This window comes from Xenopus tropicalis, chromosome 3 (assembly GCF_000004195.4).
Source record: "Xenopus tropicalis strain Nigerian chromosome 3, UCB_Xtro_10.0, whole genome shotgun sequence".
Lineage (NCBI taxonomy): Eukaryota > Metazoa > Chordata > Amphibia > Anura > Pipidae > Xenopus > Xenopus tropicalis.
In genome coordinates, this window is record NC_030679.2 from 15,715,801 (window position 1) to 15,741,971 (window position 26,171).

The 26,171-nt window shown below is 42.5% G+C and overlaps 1 protein-coding gene across 1 annotated transcript in view; it reads left to right on the plus strand.

The window, feature by feature from the left end:
* The first annotated feature begins 1,354 nt into the window (after positions 1-1,354).
* The window catches only part of LOC100485856 (carbohydrate sulfotransferase 1), a 56,590-nt gene continuing 31,773 nt past the window's right edge, over positions 1,355-26,171 (plus strand). The window contains exon 1 of the mRNA XM_002942201.5: positions 1,355-1,526. The gene's annotated coding sequence lies outside the window, so the exon portion shown is untranslated. The remainder of the gene's footprint in view (positions 1,527-26,171) is intronic.

Below are 26,171 nucleotides of genomic sequence, written 5' to 3' on the forward strand. Positions count from 1 at the left end.
CCTACTAGGAATGATTCTCTTTTGGACCTGGTTTTAACTTATAATGCTGAACTTATCCCTAGCATTTGTGTCGGTGACCATTTAAGGAACAGTGATCTTTGCTAGTATAAGGGTATCTCTGCAATATATTAACTGGGGAACACTTTTCACAGATTTAAACTATGATGTTAGACTGTCACGGTTGGGGTTGTTTTCTCTCCAGGGTATTTTGATACCGAAATCTTCAGTTAGTATGTAACATGGTTGGGCTGAATGCAAGCAAAAATCATGCACGTTTTCAAGTGAATTGGTCTTGAATTTTTCAAGACCTTTGACAACTAGGGGAAAAAACAAATAAATGGCCATTATCTACCATTTCATATTAATTATTATCAATTCTTCCCCCCCCAAAAAATGCAACCTGCAAGTAGCCAGGCCAAACAAAGAAAAACCAAGACCTCATCATTTTGAAGGAGAGCAAGCCAACAAACACTAGTAAGCACTGTACCCCCATCTTCTCTCTGCCCTGTATTCTGTACTGCAGCACTGGGGAATACACATATGCATTAATGTAAATGGTTTCAGTACTTCTGGTTTCAGTTTCTTGTGTATGTATACAGCCCAAACCAACCTCAAGGCATCCGCAAGCTATCAGATGGCACTCAACAAGTGAACCCTTGCCCAACCCCGACCCAACTATGCCCATTGTTCTGTCATTATTTGTATAACTGCTCCTGACCCAGAGGGGTAGTTGTGATTATGTAAACATACGATGGAAGGTTGGCAGAGGATGAATCTCAAAGGGGGTTTGGGTCACTGATATCAGCGCCCAGTTAAATAATTGTTCAATCACCCCAGATCCTATTGATTTGTGAGTTCCAGGCTGGCCCATGCAATACTGGTAACCCTGTGCAGTTTTCAACGAAGAGGAGCGTGTGAAGTAGGCTATTATAATCGGTTAGGGGGTGCCTAATAAATTGGCACTCCTAGTGATTAACCCCTTGTGGAAGAAAAAAGCTGTGTGGGCTTGAACTAGCCAACCAGCACGCAGGCAACTCAATAAAGGGAAGCCTGATTCATCTTCGTTGCTTGTTCCATTTTCATTGTGCCATACTGACTGATGTTTCATTTATATTCTTTATTAAACAGACACCTCTTATCAGCCCCATCATGCTGCCCATTATTAGCACTGAATGTACTGCCCATTGGATGCTATATCTGTGGCAGATTCACAATAACATATATTCTGCTCATTCCCCCACTTCATTATGTTGCCTTTTCACAGCCACAGCCTGTTTGCTGGTGGGGGGCCGAGGGTTTGCAGCAATGTAGAATCCACCGATGGTGCTGTCTGGTTGCTCCCCACCTCCATCCTTTTTATTAGATCAAGTGTGACATTCTGTGATTGGCCACTGCACGGGGCTCCTTGGAACAGAACACTATTTAAATAGCACTTACTCCACATTGAGGAAGATGCAAGCGTGCAGCAAGGAGAGATACGGAGGGAGAAGGCATACAGGGGGAGATCGCTGGATGCATATTGCACGGTAAGGGACTATGTTTTATTTCCCTGCCATCAGATATAGTAATAAATAATCTCACATTGATTAATATATCAGATGCAATGCGTATGATACCATTAGCTCATTGCTATGATAGAGGACTTTGATAAATCTGTATGAAGCAGTCTACTCAGAGCTCAGAATACAACATGAGCCTGCCATACTGCTTAACCTGCCCATAATGGTAGTTGGGTCATTTGGCCAGCCTGGGGGGTGGGGGCTAGAACCCCTAGTGATTTGTTGCTGTGGTTTTTAGATACTTACTGTACTATATGCACAGCACCCAGATAAAAATTAGGCAGTAATATAAATGTACAGTCACTACACACATGCAGTTCAATTCATTAATGAGTTGAGTAGTTCAGTCTAGATCAAAAGCTTTCAGGAAACATCTTCCCTTGTGACCACATTATGACCACATTGCAACAAACTACAGGAAATACTGTATCTAACCAGGCTAATTAAAGGGAAAGGAAAGTAGTAACTCTGGTTCCAAGCAGAGTTTGTATGTGGCCCTTATGTTTGGGTGGCTTTCCTATTGGTCAGCTGGCCTTCTCCTGATGTGACTCACTCAAGTGGGTGCCTGCTGCAGGTCAGTTAGACTGAAAGCTCCTGGGTCTTGGAATGATGACAAATAATACCAATGACAGTGCAGTAGTAGAAGTGTTTTCTGTACAATGATTTTATTCTAAGCATCTGTACAGTTAATATGAATAGAATATTTAAAATGGTTATTTGCAAATGTATCAAAAGCAGCATTTGTTTATCCCTTTCTCTACTCTGGGTCTGACTCTTGAAACAATGTAGAAGTTTGCTCTCCTCCGGATCTATTAATAAGCTGGCTTCTGCTACAGTGTTCTAAGAGTCGGAACCAACAGTGCATGTCCATCGTCAGACAGGTACTGCTTTTCAATTGCAGACACATTTACAATTAATTTTAGAAACCCCTTAAATGTAATTAATAAATGATGAAAAGGAGCTGAGCATCTCATGTTCCTTCATTATGCAAAATATGCAAAAACACATTGTTTGCTTTGTACAAAGCTTTTTGTATTTTACTCTACCACTCCCAAGCCTCAAGTTCGAAATTCATTCTGTTTGCTGGGGTCCCCAGTAACTAGAAAGCTAATTAACCCTAAGATTTCCATTGTAATAATTATCATTAATCATTCTCTTCCCCTATTCATCTTCCAGTCTGACACTAAAACTACTATCCGGTTGCTAGAGTAAGTGGGATCCTAGCAACCAGATAACCGTTACGAACAGCGGATCTACAGTTCATAACCTAAAGAATCACCAAGAATAAAAAATAAAGACCAACTGCAAATTTTCTAGGTATCTGATGACTCCATCATTAGTAGCAACTGGTAATTAGAAATAGATTAATTAAATAGGCTTGCTAATTGCAAACAGCCCCCCAAGCAATTTTGAAAGAGTGGATAAGTCCATTTGGGGGATGGGGCAAGTTTCAGTGTAGGGTGCTGCATGCCACACCAGAAAGGTAATAACGAAGGGGGAAAATTCTGGGGGGAGCACTTCATGCAGTTGTGAATTGGGAGGGAGGGGTAATTGTAAACATATATTAGTAAGTTCATATTCTCTTTTATTCAAGGGCTTTTAATACACTCTGCATATCTACATTTGGCACACGGGTCGGAGCTGCCATGTTGCTTCCACTGAAACATTCTTCCTTGGATCTCAGCACAACAAAGCCATGTACTTTTGTTCAGTAGTCATTGATGTTGTAAAATATTGTATCAGAAATGGCTCAGCCAAAAGAACTGTTATGGCATTTACTGTACATTTAAGATAAACCTTCCCCCATAATAGATAGATATTGCCTCTAAGGGCTCTGGCACACGGGGAGATTAGTCGCCCACGACAAAACTCCCTGTTCGCGGGCGACTAATCTCCCAGGATTGTCATTCCACCGGCGAAAATGTAAATCGCCGGTGGCATGGCATATGCGGCAAGTTGCCTCAAGAGGAAACTTGCGCGATTTCACTGAAATCGCGCTGCCGCTTATGCCATCCCACCGGCGATTTACATTTTCACAGGTGGGATGGCATTTCGGGGTGATTAGTTGCCCGAGACATGGGAGATTAGTTGCCCGCGACAAGAGAGATTTGTCGCTGGCGACTAATCTACCCGTGTGCCAGAGCCCTTAAAGTGCACAGGGAGATTGTGTGTGAGCTTTGCTGACAGAAAATTGTAGCATCAAGACAAACGATGTCCCCTTTAATCTGTAAATTTAAGTTGCTTTCCCCCAAGATAATCGTCTCCGACAGTAGGGACCCCGGGTCGAGAGCAGAAGTCACTATAAATGCACTTGACATGAGGGCAGATTAGCTGCTCTGTACAAATGGTTTAAGTGCCAAGCAGATAACCATAGAAGAAAGAACTGCATTAAAGCAAATGTTTTTTCATGCTTGAGTGTATCAGGAGCTTGCATTGCTCATCGTACAAGAAAATCCAATTTGAAAAGGGAATATTTGACTCAGTGGCAGCATTTAACCCTTTTCATTTGGAATTTTTCAGCAGGTTTAGGTGGATCAGAGCAATCCTGCATTGTTACTGACTCCTTGGCAGTAATGTTAATATCTTGGCTCAGTTGTTTGGCTGACAAACAGAACTTTTAGGATATTATAAGACACTGATGTTCTGGTTTTACCCCTTACTAATCTCCCTCCTACCCACTGTAGTCAGAAAACTTTAGGGCTCATTTATGACTCCAACTACAGTTGCCATTGCGCTAAAATGGACACAGATATTGCATGAACTTAGGCAAGAAGTGCAACAGCCATGCCAACTCACCCCACCTTAAGATGGCTATATGAGCCAAACAAGCAGATCTTTCCTTGATATACTGTAGGTCAGTGCTGTCCAACAAATGCTTGGTCCTCGCTGCGAGGATAGCAACCATCATTCATATGTGAAAGAATTATATTATGTCATATTAAGCCATACTCTTAAACCCATATGCCTGCTCCTCCTCTGTGGATAGCACAGCAACCCCCAGCACATAATTACGCACCTTAGGGACCATTTAATGGCTATTTCCAACTGTTAACAAACTCCCAGAACAAATCCCTGCCAGGTTCACCTCCCACAGGCAGCATAGGGCAGGCAGAGTATGGCGCACACAGGCAGCACTCTGCTGGTCCTATGCTGCCTGTGTGTGCCATACTCTGCCTGCCCTACCCTGCCTGTGTGTGCCATACTCTGCCTGCCCTACCCTGCCTGTGTGTGCCATACTCTGCCTGCCCTATGCTGCCTGTGTGTGCCATACTCTGTCTGCCCTATGCTGCCTGTGTGTGCCATACTCTGCCTGCCCTATGCTGCCTGTATGTGCCATACACTACCTGCCCTATGCTGCCTGTGTGTGCCATACTCTGCCTGCCCTACCCTGCCTGTGTGTGCCATACGCTACCTGCCCTATGCTGCCTGTGTGTGCCATACTCTGCCTGCCCTTAGCTGCCTGTGTGTTCCATACTCTCCCTGCCTTACCCTGCCTGTGTGTGCCATACACATGATCACAACAATGGTAAAAAGACTTATCAGTGCAAAGACTGCATCAACCAGCCAATGTGGCCCTTGATCCAACAGGAAAATCAAACCTGCCCCATTGACATCTGCCTGAAAATCAGGCTGATGTCGGTTGGCTAGGCCCATTGAAGGGCCCCTTACACAGGCAGATAAGCTGCTGAATCAGCCTGAAAAGGCCAAATGGGCAACTTAAAACTACCCATATATGACCACCTTTACATGGCCACCCACAACAGCAGGTTGTCACCCAGCAGGGTTGGACCGGGGTGTGTGAGAGTCAACGGTGCCTTATACTTACTTTTTCCATGATCGGAGGAGGGAGGGCAGTGTAGGAGTGTCAGGGGAGGGCTGACAGGGATCAGGTCTGGGTTGGGGGGTCCACAAGGGCACTGGGTTCTTTCCCAGTGTCCTGCTGGCCCAATCGGACCCTGTCACCCAGTGTCAGTAATTTGCACCTAATCCACAGCAGAGGATGGGGGCATTTTTTTATTAAAAAAAGAAAATATAGGCCACCAAGGGCCACCCCCCAAAACATGCCACCCTAGCACAACTGCCACATGCCACGCTCAGCACAACTGCATTCATTGGTCCCCTGAAAATTGCCCCTTTAATACCTGAGGATATCCCGCTGAGACTCCTGCTTCCTCCGTACACGACTGAAACAATATTCTGTGTTTATGCAGCCATCCCTAAAGGCATTAAACTACTTTTCCTCACACTGAAAAACCTAATCAGGACAAAGTCTGCTCTTCTGATGTTTCTTAATAAGGGATATCATCATTTCAGACTTTTTTCACCCCAAATCTCAACCTAAATTACCTTGGGGTGTATCTACTCAAATCTCACGCTAACTGGCTTCGGGGCTTGTTGCTGCTCTAAGTCTCTCTGGGGGGGGGGGACAGACCCACAGTTTGGGAACCAGCAGTTTAAAAGTGTCCCACTGAACCACTGATATTTGCTTGTCACTCTGCAGCTGAAAGACCCCGTGGTCACAGTGATCTCAGGCAAAAAATGTCTTTTGTGCAAGCTTTTTAAAACTCTGTGCGCACTTTAAAAAGACTGGTGTTCACAGTACAAAATTCATTATGTGCACCACAATTTATTGCGTGTGCTGGTTTTTAAAATGTGTGTGTGAATGAGTGCACAGTAGAGGGAACAGGGGGCAGGGGATCCGACCGTGGGGTCTGCTGTATAAAAAAAAAGGCCTTCTTGGCTGCTCTACTTCCTGAAAAGTTTTGGCATGAGTGGGCTGGTAGTGATTTATGTGCACACTGGTCCAGTGGGGGCCAGTTGGGACCCAGCGGCACGTAGTTATGCCACTGAATAAGGGCAATAGTACATGTGAAATTACTCCCTGTGGGCAACAATTCGCCCAAAAATATCCTGGTACTGAAAAGAATTGGAATTGCTTCAAGCAAACCTTGTAATCGCAAAAAAAAAACAAAATTATTTTTGTTTCCAAGGCAGCGAAGGAACTAGGGGTAGGCAGAAGAAGTATGTGTCTGGGGTGCAACAGTATTGGGGTGCTGTACATGTACTTCTTCTGCCTATCTGTAAGTGCGGGGGATTCGATGTGCGAGTCACACACACACCCATATGAGGGAGTGTGTCTCCAAGTCCAGCCAAGGCTGTTCTAGAGGAAGGGGCTGGATCTCAATTTAAGAAATAAAATTATGTAAATTTTTTGCACAAAGAAGCGTTTAAAGGAGAGTGCCTGAGTTGTTCTGGTTTTCTATGTTAAGGACATTTGCTCATTTTTTGCAGTTGAGCTAACTCAGAGCACCTCTACAAAGTTAATTTGCTTATTTATGCTTTTTCTGGTAAGAATGGGACAAAGGCAAGGCTGTTCTAGCACTATTCCGTGGTTTTAATTCTCCTTAGTATGAAGTTATTTTTGAAAGTTTGGTTACCTGCCGGGTGTGCAATTTTCCATAGACAGCAATGTGCTTCATGGCCCAACATTCCCATTAGGCCTAAGGTACACATTGCATTTTGACAGCTGCTGTCATTCGGTGCAAAACAGCAGAGGGCAAAACTCTCCTGTCCCACTGTCAGGTGTGGACTGGGAGTCAAAAATAGGCCCTGGCATTCCAAGTACACAGAGGCCCAAACAGCCTCCCACCAGTCCATTAAATAGTGACTATCTATGGCATCTTCCAGCAGCCCCACTGGCATTTACCAGAACCCATGGATGGCCAGTACAGGCCTGCCACCAGTCACCAACGCTAATGAAAATGGCCATTCAGCTGTGACACACCATGTTTGCTACCGCTCAGTGGGATAAACATACATTGCTTCCCATTTGCTGCACATTAGTGATAGTGACAGACCTTGGTTTTTTTTGACAGCCACTGTTATCCCCACAGGGTAGTAGTGGTCAACATGCCTTGTGGCACAGACTTTACACAGCTCAGGAGAGGAGGGAAAATGAAATGTTCATAAAAACAATGAATCCCAGGAACACCAACCTGTATCTAGGAACAGCAAGTGACAGTTTCCCTTTAAGCTTTTCACTCCACCAGCACTTTCCTTGATTCCTAAGTAGTCTCTTTCAGTGCAGTGACGGTGCGCACGGAGAGTAAATTGTTTGTGTAGAGTGTGAGGTAAGCCTTTCATCTTCCCTGTAAATGTCGGAGATATTTATTCCTTCTGTCTTCATCCTTAACTTAAATTACCCAAGTGACAATACCTTTACATTTCACTTGACTGTAGGCTTTTGATCTTACTCTTTTCAGTGTCTGACACCTAAATGCTTTTCTCTGAGTCAGCTCCAATTATATAATTTTACCTCTGTAGCCAGAAATGGAAGAATGCAGATTTTGAAAGTATTTTTTAAGAGATGGAAACCATCTCCAAAGCCCGAGTTGCAACGTATGAAGTGCTAATTGATGACACATGTAGAAGGGTTCAGAAAAAATATGCTTTAGCCCCCCCCCTCAATTCCAGACCTCCTGGCCAAATGTCCTGCAGAGGTCTTTACCTGACCACCTGACCAAAAGAATCCTGACTAAAAGGACTGCAGGGGGGCAAGGTCCATCTGATTTACCTTTGCCTTAAGTGTAGGGAGGGTCCCAGTACCATACATACACCTCACCGGGCAGTGGAGATCCCCTGCATCCCCAACTCTTCAAATGTGCCTAACACACCTAGGATTGCCACCTGACTAGCCAGTAAAATAGCAACTAGGATCTTCCAAATGATCTGGTAACCTTTCCACAAAAGATTTGGCAACATACTGAATATGAACCTTTGATTTGCACATTCAAATTTGACTACTGTTCAAAAAATTTGAAAAAAGTGTCACTTTGCCTATATGGTAAATCACCAGCTGGGGCACTATAGTTATTCCAGTCACTAGATGGCACTGATAGATAGAAAATCCTGTTTAGGAAGTTCTAGGGTAGGTTACCGTAGGTGGCAGTCAAGAGGGGATTTCCTTAATAAGGCTATATAACAGGGAGAGCAGTGAGCTGCTTTCTCTTTGATTCATGATTGTAAAGAATGTATAAGTGGATTATGCCAACAAGCTGTAAGCTGGCTACCTCAGAGATGTACCAAAGTGAGCCAAGTAGTTAGGTTAGCTAGTGATAGGCCCAATCTGCAGAGCTCACTGTAAGTAAGCCAGCTAGTTTAGCAGCTAAGGCTCCAATGAGGCCAGCACCTGGGCGATACCTTGCCATTTAGGGACCCAGTGTACTGATAAAGGTCACCTCTGGGGCTACCCTCAGTTCCTAGACTCTACCTATTCACTGACCAAACATGGTTTCTGGACCTTGTACTGACTTCTGCATTGGCACTTCACTTCCTCATCAGAGAGGATTGTGATTGGATGGTCCTGTATGCATTTTTAATAAATAATAGATGGTGAGAAGTGTAGCATACAAGATGTTAGGAAACTTTATTGCACTTACAATAAAAAGAATAGTCTAACTATATTACAGTAAAATGTGGACTCATTGCATACCTAGTACCAACTGCTTCATTGGCTCTTCTCTTATTAGAGGGACATGCAATTGATTGGTCCTATAGGCATGTTTAATAAGGAACAGAAAGAATTCTGAAACATTATCAGACATATAATATGTTTTCACTAAATATTATTGTGAAAACCTATATCAGGCGAAAAGCTAATATTGCATGTTTGATTGGCTCTTCCTTACTAGAGATGTAGTGAACTGTTCGCCGGTGAACTAATTCACGCGAACATCGGGTGTTCGGAAGTTCGCAAACTTTTCGCGTATGTTCGCAATTTGGGTTCGCGCGGCGTTTTTCCGCTGCGTTTTTTCTCGGCCTAAAAACGCCGCACAAGCCACACATGGCGTTTTTCAGCAAATCCAGTTTCCATGGTGGTAATAGCGCGAAATAGCAAAAAACGCCGCGTATTTCCACTAGGTCTGCCAGCTGCCTTTGCGATTTTACGCAACGCTGTGTCAACAAAGTATTTTTCAGAGAAATTTTTGCTCTTGATCCCCCTCCTGCATGCCACTGTCCAGGTCGTGGCACCCTTTAAACAACTTTAAAATCAGTTTTCTGGCAAGAAATGACTGTTCTAGGTTTTAAAGTTCGCCTTCCCATTGAAGTCTATGGAGTAGAATATTCACACTTTTTGGCGTAAGTTCGCGAACGCGTTCGTGGACTTTTTTTTTTGAGGTTCGCTACAGGATTCCTTACTCATCAGAAAGGCTTGTTATTGGTTGGTCCTGTTAGCATGTTTAATAAGCAATAGAGAGTCAAATGTTCAGAGCAGAAGGAATTTTAAAACCATACTGGCCTTTTTAGACAAAATATTACAGTACAATAAAGATTTGGAGACCTCAGTGCTTGCTAATAGGAATAATTCCCAGTGTTCTTTCTGTAAAACATGTCTATTAGCAAATAAACAATATGGCAACTGCTCAGCTGCATTTTTCAACTGGAAATTGATTTTCCACAATTGTTTTATTTCAGCAGCTAATTTGGCCAGTCTTTAATTTCCACATAATGACATTCAGGAATCGTTAATGCTGAGCATTTATGAATAGAAATGATTTTTATTTATAGCCCTTTCGCTAGGGGGATGAACTGCTGATACAGTGATGACTGACTGCTGGTCATGCCATAACAGGGCTGTGTCTTTAACTAGGGACCTAGGTGCTGACAGTCACAATAAATGGGACCTTGCTGTAGATTTTTCAGACACAATTACAAATGACTGAAGAGTGGCAATTTCTCACCAGAGTGAAGCGGCTCATGCTTTGGGGGATCTTTGGATACTCAGTGTTATAATTGTTTGCTGAAAAATCCATAGTGCTTACCCGCGATGCCTTGATTCCCTGGGCGATGGTGCCACACATGGCAAGCCAAGCATGATATAGAAAGCAACGCTACTAGCAAAAAGGGGTCGTTATGGGAGAATCATAAAAATGGGCCAGCTTGAAGGGAGATTAACGGGAGATTACACCATATAGATTTTTAAAGGTCATGTACATAAAGGTCCTGGGTCTTTAACTGTGGCTGTTAAAAATACAGAGAACATGATTTACAGAGATACTGTCACGCTGTATACCAACGCTTTCTAACTCTTTTGTATAGATACCCACATTTATAGCAGTACTTTTATATCCTTCTTTAAAAGACATGGAAATGTATAATGACTGGGGGGTGCCAAATTGTTAGGAACCCCACAGTGATTCGAGTATCTTACTTATTGCCCTGGGCTGGGGCTCCTCTCTTAAAAAACACACCAACCCAGGATTCTGCTTGCTCAGCACCAAACTACAATCTTCTTCTGCTCCTCTAGGCATCTTCTGTCAGTTTTGGTGGGCCCATTCGCAGTACAGAACTGTTCTAAGGATTTGTTCCAGGCACGTGAATTGCCTTTGGCAATTGCCAAAGGTAATGTTTCAAAAGTTAATATGTTCATCAAAAATCTACCTTAGATATGCCAATACTGTACTATAAGGCCTCTGTCCAGATTCCCTTTTACTCAGACCATAACCTTTATGGGGGTCGCCTCCAAAGGAAAGAATTCTCAGGCTCTCATCAGTGTTGAGGCCAATAGACTTCCTCAGCCCACCAGGATGGCCACTTTTGTTCTATGAAAATACATTACAATATATGAAATATATATGTAATTGGAGTTTGGTGCGGGAGCCCCAATGGGCCCTGCACCCCCAGTCCGACCCTGGACAGATGTACATGGAGCAGGCAGGGATATAACTGGAGGATCTGCCAACTGTGCAGGAGAAGTTTTCAGAAAATCAAACCTTCAAAATTTCGAAAAAAAAAGAAAGAATTCCTCTGATGTTGCTCTACTTAGGAAAGAACAGGTAGAAGTCATATGCTGTTTCTCTGGTCTTTCCTAAGCAGAGCAACATCAGAGTTCCTTCTTTTTCTTCTTAGATTTTGAAGGTTTATATTTCCTTTAATATGAATATAAGCCATGGGTAAGATTGCTGTTGGCCCATTTCGTACCCATATGATGCTGACCTGGCCAATGTCATTCATCTTTTAAACACTCAAGTGCACAAACTGCTATTTGATTTGCACAAACTTTGAGAGCTATAGTTGAGTTAATCAAGGCTCATGTCTTCTGTTTATAATGAATTATAACCAGGCAACAACCAGAATCTAACCTTGATCATTTCAGATGAGTTAATTGGTTACATTTTGAATCTAAAAGCGCGAAAGGGCAAGTATTGATTTAATTAATTTTTAGAACTACATGCTAGAGTTTAGTCTTCCTTTAGAACCTGTCATGTAATAAAGTCTGAAGAGAAGAACATAGAGTACATGTAAAACCAAAAAATCAATATCATAGAATTGTAGTGTGTGCTAACAGAATCTAGGAGGCAAATGGGGGGGGGAAATGAGGCATACTGAGCACCTCAGTTCTACCTTCACAGAGGCTATTATCTCACTGCTACTATAGGCACCATCTCTCTCTACTATACCTGCTATCCCACAGCCACAGTCCTTTCCCAGAAGCTATTATCCACCCACTGCTACTATAGGCACCATCTCTCCCTACTATACCTGCTATCCCACAGCCCCAGTCCCTTCCCAGAGGCTATTATCCCACTGCTACTATAGGCACCATCTCTCCCTACTATACCTGCTATCCCACAGCCCCAGTCCCTTCCCAGAGGCTATTATCCACTGCTACTATAGGCACCATCTCCCCCTACTATACCTGCTATCCCACAGCCACAGTCCCTTCCCAGAGGCTATTATCCCCCCACTGCTATTATAGGCACCATCTCTCCCTACTATACCTGCTACCCCACAGCCACAGTCCCTTCCCAGAGGTTATTATCCCTCCACTGCTACTATAGGCACCATCTCTCCCTACTATACCTGCTATTCAAAAGCCACAGTCCCTTCCCAGAGGCTATTATCCCTCCACTGCTACTATAGGCACCATCTCTCCATCTCTATACCTTCTATTAAAAAGCCACAGTCCCTTCCCAGAGGCTATTATCCCCCCACTGCTACTATAGGCACCATCTCTCCCTACTATACCTGCTATTCAAAAGCCACAGTCAATTTGTAGATGGACACCCTATAGGTGTTGCTGCACCTTATATGAATATACTGTCCTACCTACAGCTCAGGTGCCCCAGTGTGTTCTCTGCCCAGGGCAGGGAGTCTTGCATTTGACATCCCTGTAGTAATCATGAAAACTGAACTCCTGTGAGATTAAACCAAATAAAATTGCTTCCACTCATTTCAGTCCGTGCATGTTTGTGCACATGAAGGGAAACCACTGAACCATGGACCCTCAGTCCAGCAACCTGTTCAGATTATTTGATATTAATACAAGCAAATTCCCCAATATCAATTCAGGCCCATTTCTCCTGCCTTTTCTCGCTACCAGTTATTCTTTCTAAATGGAACTAGTGAGATTCAGTAATGAATTAGCTGAATACCCATGGGATGATGCCTTAGAAGTAAAACTGTTTTGCTTCAACCACAGTTAAAAAGAAGTTACATGAAAGTTAATCAAAATTAATAAATGTTTTAATCACAGTGGAAAATGTTTCATTTCAGAATAATTAAAGGGATATAAACACTGTTACTGTGCCTGGGTTGTGACATTGTAGGGGCAAGGTCGTAATATCGCATTGGCAGGGTTTAGTCAAAGCTAGTCCAAATTCATTGAGTAGGCAGAGTTTGGGTGTGTGAAGGGGGCAGGAAGAGAGGGGATGGGGCAGTTCAGTGGCTGGTTGAGGGCCCAACAACTTAGGACTACAAATTTACTGGCAAGCACCAGCCAGGTGGCCACCCTACCAGCAACCAACTGTAGGACAATAAGGTTACAGAAGAATTGTGTAAAGCAGGGATTTTTAACCTATGAGTGTTCTTGCTTTTTAGGATTAGTTACCACAATCCCCTTTCCTTTAAATCAATGTCAATTCCACCTCCAACAGACTATGGGAATGTAGAATGTATCTGATTCTATATCAATTCTTATGTCCCAAAAAACTGATTTACAGATTTAATCTGTGCTTCAAATTCACCAACGTGAGTGACTTTCCCTTTAAAGGTATTCATTTATATGTAAAGAGGAAAACATGTGTCCTCCATTTATTTTATTTAAATATCTCAGGGCCATCATCTTTTGTTTATATAAAGCCAACCCATTCCATTTAGCAGATCTGTTCATACATATTTATACAACAAAAGAATCATGGGAGCCTGCTGAGTGTTTATATCAGGGTGGGGGACAAGCCGCAGGATCTCTGCAGGTATCATATTATTTTATATGGCCTACCCTGCCTGATGGGGTGTTTGAAATATTCAGAACCCAAGGTTGGTGATGCCATGCCAGACTATGAATTTGTGTGTGACTGCTAATAAGATGCTTATGTAAATCAATACTTCCTCAGATCAATATGCAGAGCTCTAGCAGATGCCATTCTTAAAGGAACAGTAACACCAAAAAATTAAAGTGTATAAATGTAATTACAGTGTAATGCACTGTTGCCCTGCACTGGTACAACTATATAAACAAAGCTGCTGTGTAGCCATGGCGGCAGCCATTCAAAAGAGAAAAGTCACAGGCAGCGCCGGATTTATAAACTGGGCGCCCCGAGGCCGCCACGATTCTGTGCCCCCCCTAACACCCCCGCCCCCCCCCACCCGAGATCGCGCATGCGCGAACACAAAAGCCACCCCCCAACTGCGCGATTGTGCATGTGCGCAGGGTTAAACTTCCATACGGAGCAGTGGCCTGGTCACAGATAACAGATAACCCTGTATGATATAATGGTGTTTTATCTGTTATCTGCTATGTAACCTGGGCCTTTTTTTCCCCAGTGTCTCGCTGGCCCAGTCTGACCTTGAACCTATCTCAATGGATTTGGCTTCAGTTATGGTGTCAACTTCCCGGAGCTGAAATTTGGCAGCCCCTCAATCACACATTGACTACACCTAGCTAGTCGTAGATCCTCATAACACCACATACATCCAGGCCCAATTCCCAGGTACGGTATTGTACAGGGTGGAGTGTGAGTGGAGATGAAAACAAATGCTGTCATGACTGAATATGGTTAAAATCTGAATTTCAGAATCTTGAGAATATTCCTCCTGCTGTGAATAGGCATGGGACTTTTTTTGTAATCCAGAAAAGGCCTGTACTTATTCTGACCACATACAGGTATGGGACCTATTATCCAGAATGCTGGGGACCTGGGGTTTTCCAGGTAGGATCTCCATCCTTTGTCTACTAAAAAAATCATAAAACATTAATTAAATAGGAGTGTTTTTCCAAATACAGGTACTGTTTTATAATTACAGAGAAAAGGGAATCGTTTAACCATGAAATAAACCCAATAGGGCTGTTCTGCCCCCAATAAGGGGTAATTATATCTTAGTTGGGATCAAGTACAGGTACTGTTTTATTATTACAGAGAAAAGGGAATCATTTAACCATTAAATAAACCCAATAGGGCTGTTCTGCCCCCAATAAGGGGTAATTATATCTTAGTTGGGATCAAGTACATGGTACATGGTTTTATTATTAAAAACCATTAAAAATCAGAATTATTTGTTTATAATGTAGTCAATGGGAGATGGCCTTCCCCTCATTTTGAGCTTTCTGGATAACAGGTGTGCAGATAACAGATCCCATATCTGTATTCTTTTTTGAATGACTTAGCGATGATAGAAAATGCATTTTAAGAAACTGGTTGTGAAGATTTTTCTTCCTATTGACTGGGACCATTTGTCTGAACAATCACTTAATGAAGACATAATTCTCTTTCTTTCCCCTCACATTTTCATTACAAAGTAAATCTGATTACTTTGTCTTTTTTGACACTTTGTCACCTATTACCAGTTAATGATATTTTGATCCAGATGGGACCCAAGGAACGCAACGTGCAATTTAAAAAGCATCCATCGATTATATTAACTGCACTCAAGTTCCCAAGATATTATAGGAATCAATGTTTTTTTATATAAATATTTCTGGGCAGAGCAGCAAAGTTAATTGTATTTTGCACAAACTGCAGGCGATATAAAAATATTTTAAAATGTAAGACTAGAGGCATTTTTACAAAACCTTGGCTAAAACACCTAAGGACATAAGGATAATCGCACTACTTTTTTAAAGTGGGCTTACACCCCTGTAAAAGTTTGGCTTGCTGATATTAAACTCATTCAACATCACAAGGGCAGATATAGGGCTATATACTGTAGGTGTTGGAAAAAACAATAAAGCAGCCCAGTGTTCACAAAGCAGGCAGCATTCTCATTGGACAATCCTCCTACATTAATTAGGCCACTGGTCCTGCAGAATGGAATAGAAAGTGTTATCCAGCAGTGCTCCATTTACAGCTCCTGGCATGTTTTAACTCTTGGTAATGCTGTGAGTTGTAGTCCAGTAATATGTGGAGGAGAAACGCTGTTAATAATGAATTGTAGAGACCTATAGGGTTAAAAATTCCGATAACTTTAAACCCTACCTTCCTTAATTCCATTGTTACTGGGCAGACGTTCATGTATTTTTTTCTATTTACAAATTCTACTTTATTGGACCATGGGTATGCCCACTTCCCCCTACTTTAATATAGTGTTTGGTTAGGGGTGGATCTTCCTCCTTGGCATTCAGCAGTTGATCTGTGTGGATGTGCTCAAGGAAGCCTGGGATCCACACGGCCCAGAAGTATTCCACCCTGGAGAAAGCCATCATCTCTAGTTAAGTTGGGGATTTAGTCAGTGCAGAATATCTTTTGTAATAGAATGTTCTAGGACAGTGATCCCCAATCAGTGGCTTGTGAGCAACATGTTGTTCGCCAGTGGCCTCAGAGCAGGTGCTTATTTTTGAATTTCTGGTTAGGAGTCAAGCTTTGATTGTATAAAAACCCAGTGTAATCGTGAAACAGAGCCTTATGTAGGATTCCAGTCAACATATGGGCTATCAAATAGCCAATAATAGCTCTTATTGGCACCTCCAGGAACTTTTTTCATGCATATGTTGCTCTCGAAAATATTTTCCATTTGAATGTTGCTCACAGGTATAAAAGGTTGGGGATCCCTGTTCTATGAGATAGTCAGTTAGCTAGTCAGTTGGCAAGAGCAGCTTCTTGGCTCCAACCCAGAGAGATAGCTGGGAGTATTCCCCTTTACTAAGGCTCTGTGCTGCTTAGTTTAGGGGCCGCAGTAGGGATGAGCAAAATTTTCATTTTTTATTTTTGTTTTTTGGATTTGGGCATCAAACGGGCACAAAAATTTGGCACGGAAAAATTTGCATCAAACACGCGGCAAAAAAAAAATCTGTGCAGGACAATTTTTTGACACACAACAATTTTTTTCCCGCGTGTGACAATTTTTATGACGTACGTAACAATTTTTTTTGACACACATCATTTTCTGTGTTTCATGAATTTTTCACTGTTGTGCAAATTTTTGAAAAGGGACAGATTCATCACTAGACCGCAGTAGTGACAAGAGCATCAGGCATAGTCTTCTCCCTGATCCACTTCTGCTGTTCAGGATCTGGTCCATTAAGATATAAATCCTAAGGATAAAGATTACTTACCGACTACTCTCCAAAGTGGTGCATCATTATTAAGCTTGCTCTGCAGTGAACCTGCCAGTCTGTTTGCTCTACATCTGCATTGTGAGTATTACTGCATAACCCTGTGGGTCATTTGTCTTGGACAAATAAACCAGTTCTGTTTGACTTTGCTGCAAGAACCTTTTTGTGTCCTTTATTTATTATTTAGCACACAACATACGTGAGTTGTAGTTGCACTACCTCCCCCTTGATCATTCCACATAGCGAAGGCCCATCATGTATGTTACCCCAAACCATTCTAGCTGGTCATTGTCTGTTTTACAGCCACAACGGGGTTACAGAATGTTAAACAAACTGAACATTTATTGAACACAGATTTATTGAGCCAAATTGTCCAAGGCAATAATAATTTGCCTATTGCCCTGTCAACTTGGACTGCACTGGGATATTCCATGGCATTTCAAGTACACGGAGGCTCAAACAGTCTCCCACCAACCCAATAAATAGTGGTTGTCTTACAGTAGTCCTTTTGACATTTGCTAAAATCCACATATTGCCAGTCCGGGCCTGCTGTCAGCCCACCCCTTGATTGTCACTAACCACTAACCAGTGTCATATAGAAGTGTAATTTTTTTCCCTTCCCACCAGTCTACCTGCTGTGCCATCCCCTACTGTGCCTACCTCTAGTTCCAGCCCTAATTGAACAGTGCAAAGATAAGCGGTATAGGAAAGGTTGCACAGTACATAGTGGGTCAAACATACATTTAGGAGCTAGAACTTGTGAAGAATTACTCTCACCACTCTGGCACATCTCCATGTAACAGATCAGCCCCAGCAGTGGAAGCTTTTCAGGGATAACACTAGCCTGATTGCCATTCCAGTCTGTGGTCCCTAAACTTAGGATGGTGTTACTTTGGAGCTCTAACGCCATGCTTCCACATCTGTGGAGCCCAATAACTGAATTTCTATAGCTCACTAATTCTATGGCAGAAACTGATACCCAATATATTCACCACATTCACAGGGTCCCTGTTACCCAACCTCACTAACAATTGCTGATATCCTTATGGTACCAAGCTTTATATCAGGGCTTTATGCTCCAGACACCCAGCACAGGAAGAGCCATGTTCTTCCTCCCAATATATTACCAATGGACGGAAACTAATCACAAGAACCCTGGGCCAGCAGGGGAAAACTCCGTCCCACAGGACATAGATTATAATATATGAGAAAGCCCCTTGGGTATGGAGTTGTCTTTATTCGGATGCAAGTAACAGCAACTGCAGGTAGGCATAGTAAGGGACAATGCCTACCTGCAACAATAAAGAACATTTTTCTAAGTTCTTTTTCACATTCACACAACACTCTAGGTAAAATTGTCATCAGGAAGTAATGAAGTTTTTGAAATTTGGAAGGATATTGTGCAGAGAATTTACAAACTACTTGCAGATAGCCCACAGGTTGGAATTTACCTCAAGACCACAGTAGTAATCTAACCACTGAGCCACCGAGCCACCATAGAGGGAAGGACTGATGGACATGAGTAGTGTCAGACTAAGGTGCCAAGGGCCCACCAGAAAACCTTAGACCTCAGACCCACTCTTCAGACCATATTTCCTTTTCTGTTCACTCACTTTCTTTAATCTCTTAATTACTGCTTTTTACATACTATTATCTATCCTTTCCTCCATGTCTTCTGTTTCCTCTCATATAGAAGACACAAGTTTTAGGAATCAGAATAAGCAAGGGTGCTCACTGTGGAAGACTACCTGAATGTCTCCATATTAGTTATCTATAGATATACTCTAAATGGCAGGGTCCTTGGCCCACCTTCCCTATAACCACCCAATAAACCCTGGATGGTTAATATCCTTATTACACATGACTAATATATATATATATATATATATATATATATAAGAATCCGCAAGAGCAGGGTGGGTGGATTCCCAAATTCATAGGCCAGGTTTTCAGGAGGCCCTAGGCCTATTTGTAGTACACCTGAAGCTGTGCAGGAGAGTTGTTGAGCCTGTGTGTGTGTGAGAGAGAGACACGCTGCTGGATTTGCTCAGCTTCAGGAGAAAGAGAAGCATTTATTTTTGCATTATTTCTGTTCCAATTGTTGTTTTGTACCCCCTGCGAGGGGAAACTTCTGCAGCCGCTGAAAAATAAACGCGGGCAGGAAGCCCTTACACCGGTCTTGGTGTGTGAAGTTGCCTCATTTGCAGCCTACCAGCGAGTGAAACCCCACAATATATATATATATATATGCTAATGACAGGACATTAAAGATTGTAGTAATGATCTCATTACATTTACACCCTTGACTGCATACAGATCTCCTTCATTGTTTCTGCTTCTCCATTGTTGTGGAGAGAACAGATTTGTAATGACTTACTTTTCATTTAATTAAAATATTCCTAATTGCTAGACTAATCTCTCAAAGGAGTTATAGAAGTTCCTTTTATCAGGCGTGATTACCATACATGGGCGTCCACAGAAGGGGGCAAGAGGGGGCACTTGCCCCCCGCCTGGAAAAGTAGCAAAAAAAACCTTACTTTCTGCACTGTCTCCTCAAGCCCGTTTTTGCTGTGCTCCGATTGGATCTTTCTTCTTGTGGATTCTCCAATCAGAGCACAGCTTCCTTGACAGACAGTAAAATTGACCAATCAGAGCACAGATGCACACAGGGATCGGGAGATTTTGCAAACTGGAAACAAATGAAGACTGAAAAGAAGAATCTGCAGCTGTAACTTTACCTGAGAACCAACTCTCAACTTTTGCTGCAGATTTCATCCCACAGGCACTATACACAGGTACTATACACAGGCACTATACACAGGTACTATACACAGGTACTATACACAGGCACTATACCCAGGTACTATACCCAGGTACTATACCCAGGCACTATACCCAGGTACTATACCCAGGTACTATACCCAGGCACTATACCCAGGCACTATACCCAGGCACTATACCCAGGCACTATACCCAGGCACTATACCCAGGTACTATACCCAGGTACTATACCCAGGCACTATACCCAGGCACTATACGCAGGCACTATACCCAGGCACTATACGCAGGCACTATACCCAGGCACTATACGCAGGCACTATACGCAGGTACTATACGCAGGTACTATACCCAGGCACTATACACAGGCACTATACACAGGTACTATACCCAGGTACTATAAACAGGTACTATACCCAGGCACTATACACAGGTACTATACCCAGGCACTATACGCAGGCACTATAAACAGGTACTATACCCAGGTACTATACACAGGCACTATACACAGGTACTATACCCAGGTACTATACACAGGCACTATAAACAGGTACTATACCCAGGTACTATACACAGGCACTATACACAGGTACTATACCCAGGTACTATACACAGGCACTATACACAGGTACTATACCCAGGTACTATACACAGGCCTCTGTTCTGCCTCTATACAGATTTCAAATGGGGGCCAAAAATATTGCTCTGTGAGGCTACAATTTTATTATTATTATAATTTTGTATTACTTATTTTTCCAAGTAGGCCCCTTAACTATTCATATTCCCATCTCTTGTTTAAACCACTACCTGGTTGCTAGGGTAAATAAGACCCTAGCAACCAGATAGCTGCTGAAATACCAAATGGAGAGCTGCTGAACAAAAAGCTAAATAACTGAAAAACCATTAAAAATAAAAGTGAATTTGAATGCGAACTAGCCCTGATCACAAACACAAATGTTTGCAGATCCCCTCACAGAAATGCGCGTATAAATACTTTAACATACTAAACATTTTAGGGTAAAAACAAAAAAGCCCCCCCCGCACTTTTGTACAGTATCCCTGGGAGTCAGTGGGAACGGCAAGAGGTAGTTGGGAGGTTAACTTTTTACGCCAGCAGCGAATCCACTAAGTGTCACATTAGCTGTAGGTCAGTCTGTGTATGGGCCATCTTTAGCCTCCCCTAGTATCATCCTGCAAAAAAAAAATATATATTTATATATATATATATATATATATATATATATATATATTTGTCTGTTGCAGGATGATACTAGCTTACTTGCCCCCCCTTGGAAAATTTTCTGCGGACGCCCATGTTACCATATTGAAGGATTAATCTCAGCGAGTCAACAGTTTTACAAACAGGATAGCAATTATAATGCAGTCTGAACTTAGAACCAGGAACCTTTCTATCTTGCTGCTCCTTACCTCTGGAACTCTATCCCTGAATCCCTCCGTAGGGAAAACTCACCCACTCTCTTTAAGAAAAAACTCAGCTGTTACCTTCTGGAGCACTAAGACATTATTTTGCCCAGTCCTGCGCTTAAGGGCAAATGCCCATACCTGATGCACTCTTACCTTCCAGTTTGTGCCTGGATGTTACCCAACCACTCAGATTGTAAGCTCTACGGGGCAGGGACCTCCTTCCTACTGTGTCTCATACCACATGGCACTTATATATATATATGTATACATATATGTATTTATTGTATTTATTTATTATATCACTTGTCCTCCCTGTGTGTAATTTTGTATTCTGTAAGACTGTACAGCGCTGCGTACCCTTGTGGCGCTTTATAAATAAATTTATACATACATACATACATACATACATACATACATACATACATACAGAGCATAATTTAGTAGTGCCTATAGTAGCAGTGGGGGGATAATATCCTCTGGGAAGGGACTGTGGCTGTGGGATAGCAGGTATAGTAGGGAGAGATGGTGCCTATAGTAGCAGTGGGATAATAGCCTCTGGGAAGGGACTGTGGCTGTGGGATAGCAGGTATACTAGGGAGAGATGGTGCCTATAGTAGCAGTGGGGATAATAGCCTCTGGGAAGGGGTTGTGGCTGTGGGATAGCAGGTATAGTAGGGAGAGATGGTGCCTATAGTAGCAGTGGGGGGATAATAGCCTCTGGGAAGGGACTGTGGCTGTGGGATAGCAGGTATACTAGGGAGAAATGGTGCCTATAGTAGCAGTGGGGATAATAGCTTCTGGGAAGGAATTGTGGCTGTGGGATAGCAGGTATAGTAGGGAGAGATGGTGCCTATAGTAGCAGTGGGGATAATAGCCTTTGGGAAGGGACTGTGGCTGTGGGATAGCAGGTATAGTAGGGAGAGATGGTGCCTATAGTAGCAGTAGGGGGATAATAGCCTCTGGGAAGAGACTGTGGCTGTGGGACAGCAGGTATAGTATGGAGAGATGGTGCCTATAGTAGCAGTGGGATAATAGCCTCTGGGAAGGGACTGTGGCTGTGGTATTGCAGGTATATTGTAGTATAGGAAATGCCCAACCGATAGACCTTCAGTTGTAACTAAAATAAGACTGACACCACCCGTAGGAAGGTTTACATCTTCTTTAATACAATTCACTTGGAGAAGGTGAGTGCTTAGTTGCTTAGTCTTTGCTGCAATCCATTACCCTGACCAGCAAAGCAGCAAATTAAAGAAGCATTGCGGCAGACAGAAGCTGATATGCTTTTATTTTCCAGCTTCATTTTTATAAGGGGGACACAGGGTTGGACTGGGCTCTGTGGGCCCCCGCCAACCCATTCCCCATACAACTCCCCCACTGTCTGATCTCTCTCCTTTACGCACCATAGATAAGTAAGAAGGTGGGAGCGAATTGGACAGACAACAGGAGCCCCTAGGTGGTATGGGGGCCGTAGTGGGGGCCCCTTAGTGGAGATGTGGGGACCCTTGGGGCAGACAGAAACCATTATAGCAGATAGAATTCAAGCATCATTGAGACTGAGCACAGTGTTGTGTTCACCACAATCTCATCTGGTGCGTAAAAACCAACACAATTTGTTCGTAAGTAACTCTGGTGCAACAAATATTTTTGAAGTGGTGACGGCATCACTTCTGGTGTGAGGCTTTAAAACAGCTTGTAATTCTTGGGGTGTAAATGTGGCCATACGCGGGCAGATTTTCAGGTCCTTTAGACCAATTATCTGCCCGTATATGGGCATTTACCAACGAGCCTACCCGACCGAGATCTGGCCAAAATTGGGCAGATCTCTATTGGGCAGGTTTGATTTTTCCATCGAATAGGGGATTGTAATGGATCATTGATGCAGTCCTCACTCCAACGGCGCCAATGCCTGCCGGTTTAGTTCAGCTGTTTGGCCCTAGGCAAAGATCTGCTTGTCTGGTGGCCTCGCCAAATGAGCAGATCTTATCGTGTATGGCCACCTTTAATCTGGTAAAACTATTGATGCAATCTGCTAAATAAATCTTGGAGCTACCATCACTTCCCGGGGTGGTGTAGATTCAGGGTCCCCCAGTGCCAATAGGCACATTTGCACACAATTCTTTATAATCGCCAGACAAACCCTATGTGGGATGCCTTTTCAGTCTATTTTAGCTTGGATTTACTTCGTAAATGATCCCTAGAGATCCTTTAAATGTGTTTAGAACAGGAGAAGACAAATTGTAAATAGTTAGATCTTGTAGCACAGACTATGACCAAACTTAAGAGGTGAGGTTGTCTAACTTATTGGCATTAGTCTGTCTCAGAGGAAGTTTAATTCAGGAGAGAGAGAATTTGTTTATTCAGAATCACCATCACACCCTGGCCTCTCAAAAATGTACAGCTTGGTGCTTGGTTAGGTGGAGAGAAGCAACCTTACTAGCCAGTGAAGCACCAGCTGAGGTCAGGGACGGTATTACAAATATACCAGCAATATACAATTCATGGTCCTACCAGAGCATCTCTCCCCAACTTGATATGTCCACTGCCAATCCACCCTATATTATTGTGTTCATTGTATTACTTCCTGGCTAGTAAAAGCCTATAGAAGATTACAAATGCCTCCATTACCCAGCAAAAGGCTACAAGCTGGCAACCCTAGATTTGAGGGGACACAATATAGATTTTAGGGGCCTGGTGTTGATAATCTTTTTTTTTGACTTGAAAGATTTTTGACTGTCCTTGTGAAAAAGGAAATAATAAAAATATAAAAACTGAAGCATTTCACTGTCTGCTCTGAACATCTCCTTTAAAACATCAAAATCACTTTCTATTTCCCATTTATTTTTGTTTTACATTCCGGGTGATTCAGGCATCTGATTAATACTTCTCTGTCATTTGATACCCTTCCCTGGAAATCTCTAAAAATACATGTTTTCAAGGTGAAAAGATTTTTGCTTGCATAATGTTATATCATTCAGCTATGCATAAAATGTGCTGTTAGAGGCTATTAGCCTGAGTGTGTTTGTTCCTAGAAGATGTTTTTTTTTATAAATATTTTTAGTTTAAAATGTAACCTCCCCCAGTATGCACAGAACTGCCTGTGGGGGTCATATTTTTGTTTCTGCTTTGGATTGACTGGCAGATTGACACACAAAATAATAAAGCATGTATTCATGACAAGTATATGAGTGCCAAATGGGTCGTTAACACATGCTGTAGTGCCTTATCCAGCCCAATCGGAGTGCTCCAAACAGGTCATGTATCATCTAGCTGATCTACAGTCAGGGAACACTGCGGGGCTCCTGCCAAAGAGACCATTAGAGCCCTGTGGTGTGGCCTAACTGTACAGTAGCAGCCGCCCCTTTTATATGTTTCTTAATCTGCTCTGACAGTTCTGCAATAAGTACAGAAATGAGAAGAAAGGAAAGTGTATATAGATAAATAGACAAATACAAATGACAGACACACAGGTATATATGAAAGACAGACAGATATATATATATAACAGATAGATAGATAGATAGATAGATAGGGTTGAAAAAAGGAGTCCATCCTGTATCAATTTCAATCTTTCCAATTAAACTTAGCACACACCTATACTGACCCATCTATACACTCACATACATAAACCATATATACCAACATCAATACTAACTGTAGATATTAGTATCACAATAGCCTTGGATATTCTGCTTGTTCAAGAAATCATCCAAGTCCCTCTTAAAGGCATTAACAGAATCTGCCATTATAACATCACTGGGAAGGGCATTCCCCAACCTCACTGCCCTCACCGTGAAAAACCACCTACGCTGCTTCAAATGGAAGCTCCGTTCCTCTAATCTAAAGGGGGGGCCTCTGATGCGCTGATTGTTTTTATGGGAAAGAAGAACACACCTATCTGCCTATAATCCCCTCTAATGTACTTGTACAGAGTAATCATGTCCCCTCGCAAGTGCCTCTTTTCCAGAGAAAACAACCCCAACCTCAACAGTCTCACCTCATAGTTTAACCCTTCCATCCCCTTTACCAGTTTAGTTGCTGTCTCTGCACTCTCTCCAGCTCATTAATATCCTTTTTGAGGACTGGAGCCCAAAACTGCACTGCATACTCAAGGTGAGGCCTTACCAGGGACCTATTAAGCTGCACAATTCGGTTCTCAGCCCTTGAGTCAATGCCCTTTTTTTATTTTAGCAGCCACTGAATGACACTGCCTGGAATTAGACAACTTTTTATCTAGAAATCTCCAGATCCTTCTTAATTAAGGATCCCTCCAACACACTACCATTTAATATATAACTTGCGATTATATTTTTGCGACCAAAGTGCGTAACTTTGTCTGAAAAGTGACAGTATCCTTCATTTAACTTATAGTATGCCCACCTCCAGGTCATTAAAGGAACAGTAACACCAAAAAATGAAAGTGTATAAAAGTAACTAAAATATAATGTGCTGCTGCCCTACACTGGTAAAAGTTGTGTGTTTACTTCAGAAAGTCTACTATAATTTATATAAATAAGCTGCTATGTAGCCATGGGGGCAGCCATTCAAAGGAGAAAAGGCACAGGCACATAGCAGATAACAGATAAAACACTATTGTATTCTACAGAGCTTATCTGTTATCTGCTCTGTAACCTGTGCCTTTTCTCCTTTTTTCCAGCTTGAATGGCTGCCCCCGTGGCTACACAGCAGCATATTATATAAATTATAGTAGTGTTACTGTAGCAAACACACCAGTTGTACCAGTGCAGGGCAACAGTGCATTATATTTTTATTACTTTAAAGCTCTCTCATTTTTTGGTGTTACTGTTCCTTTAAGAAACAAGTTAAAAAGCAAAGGACCAAGGACAGACCCCTGCGGTACT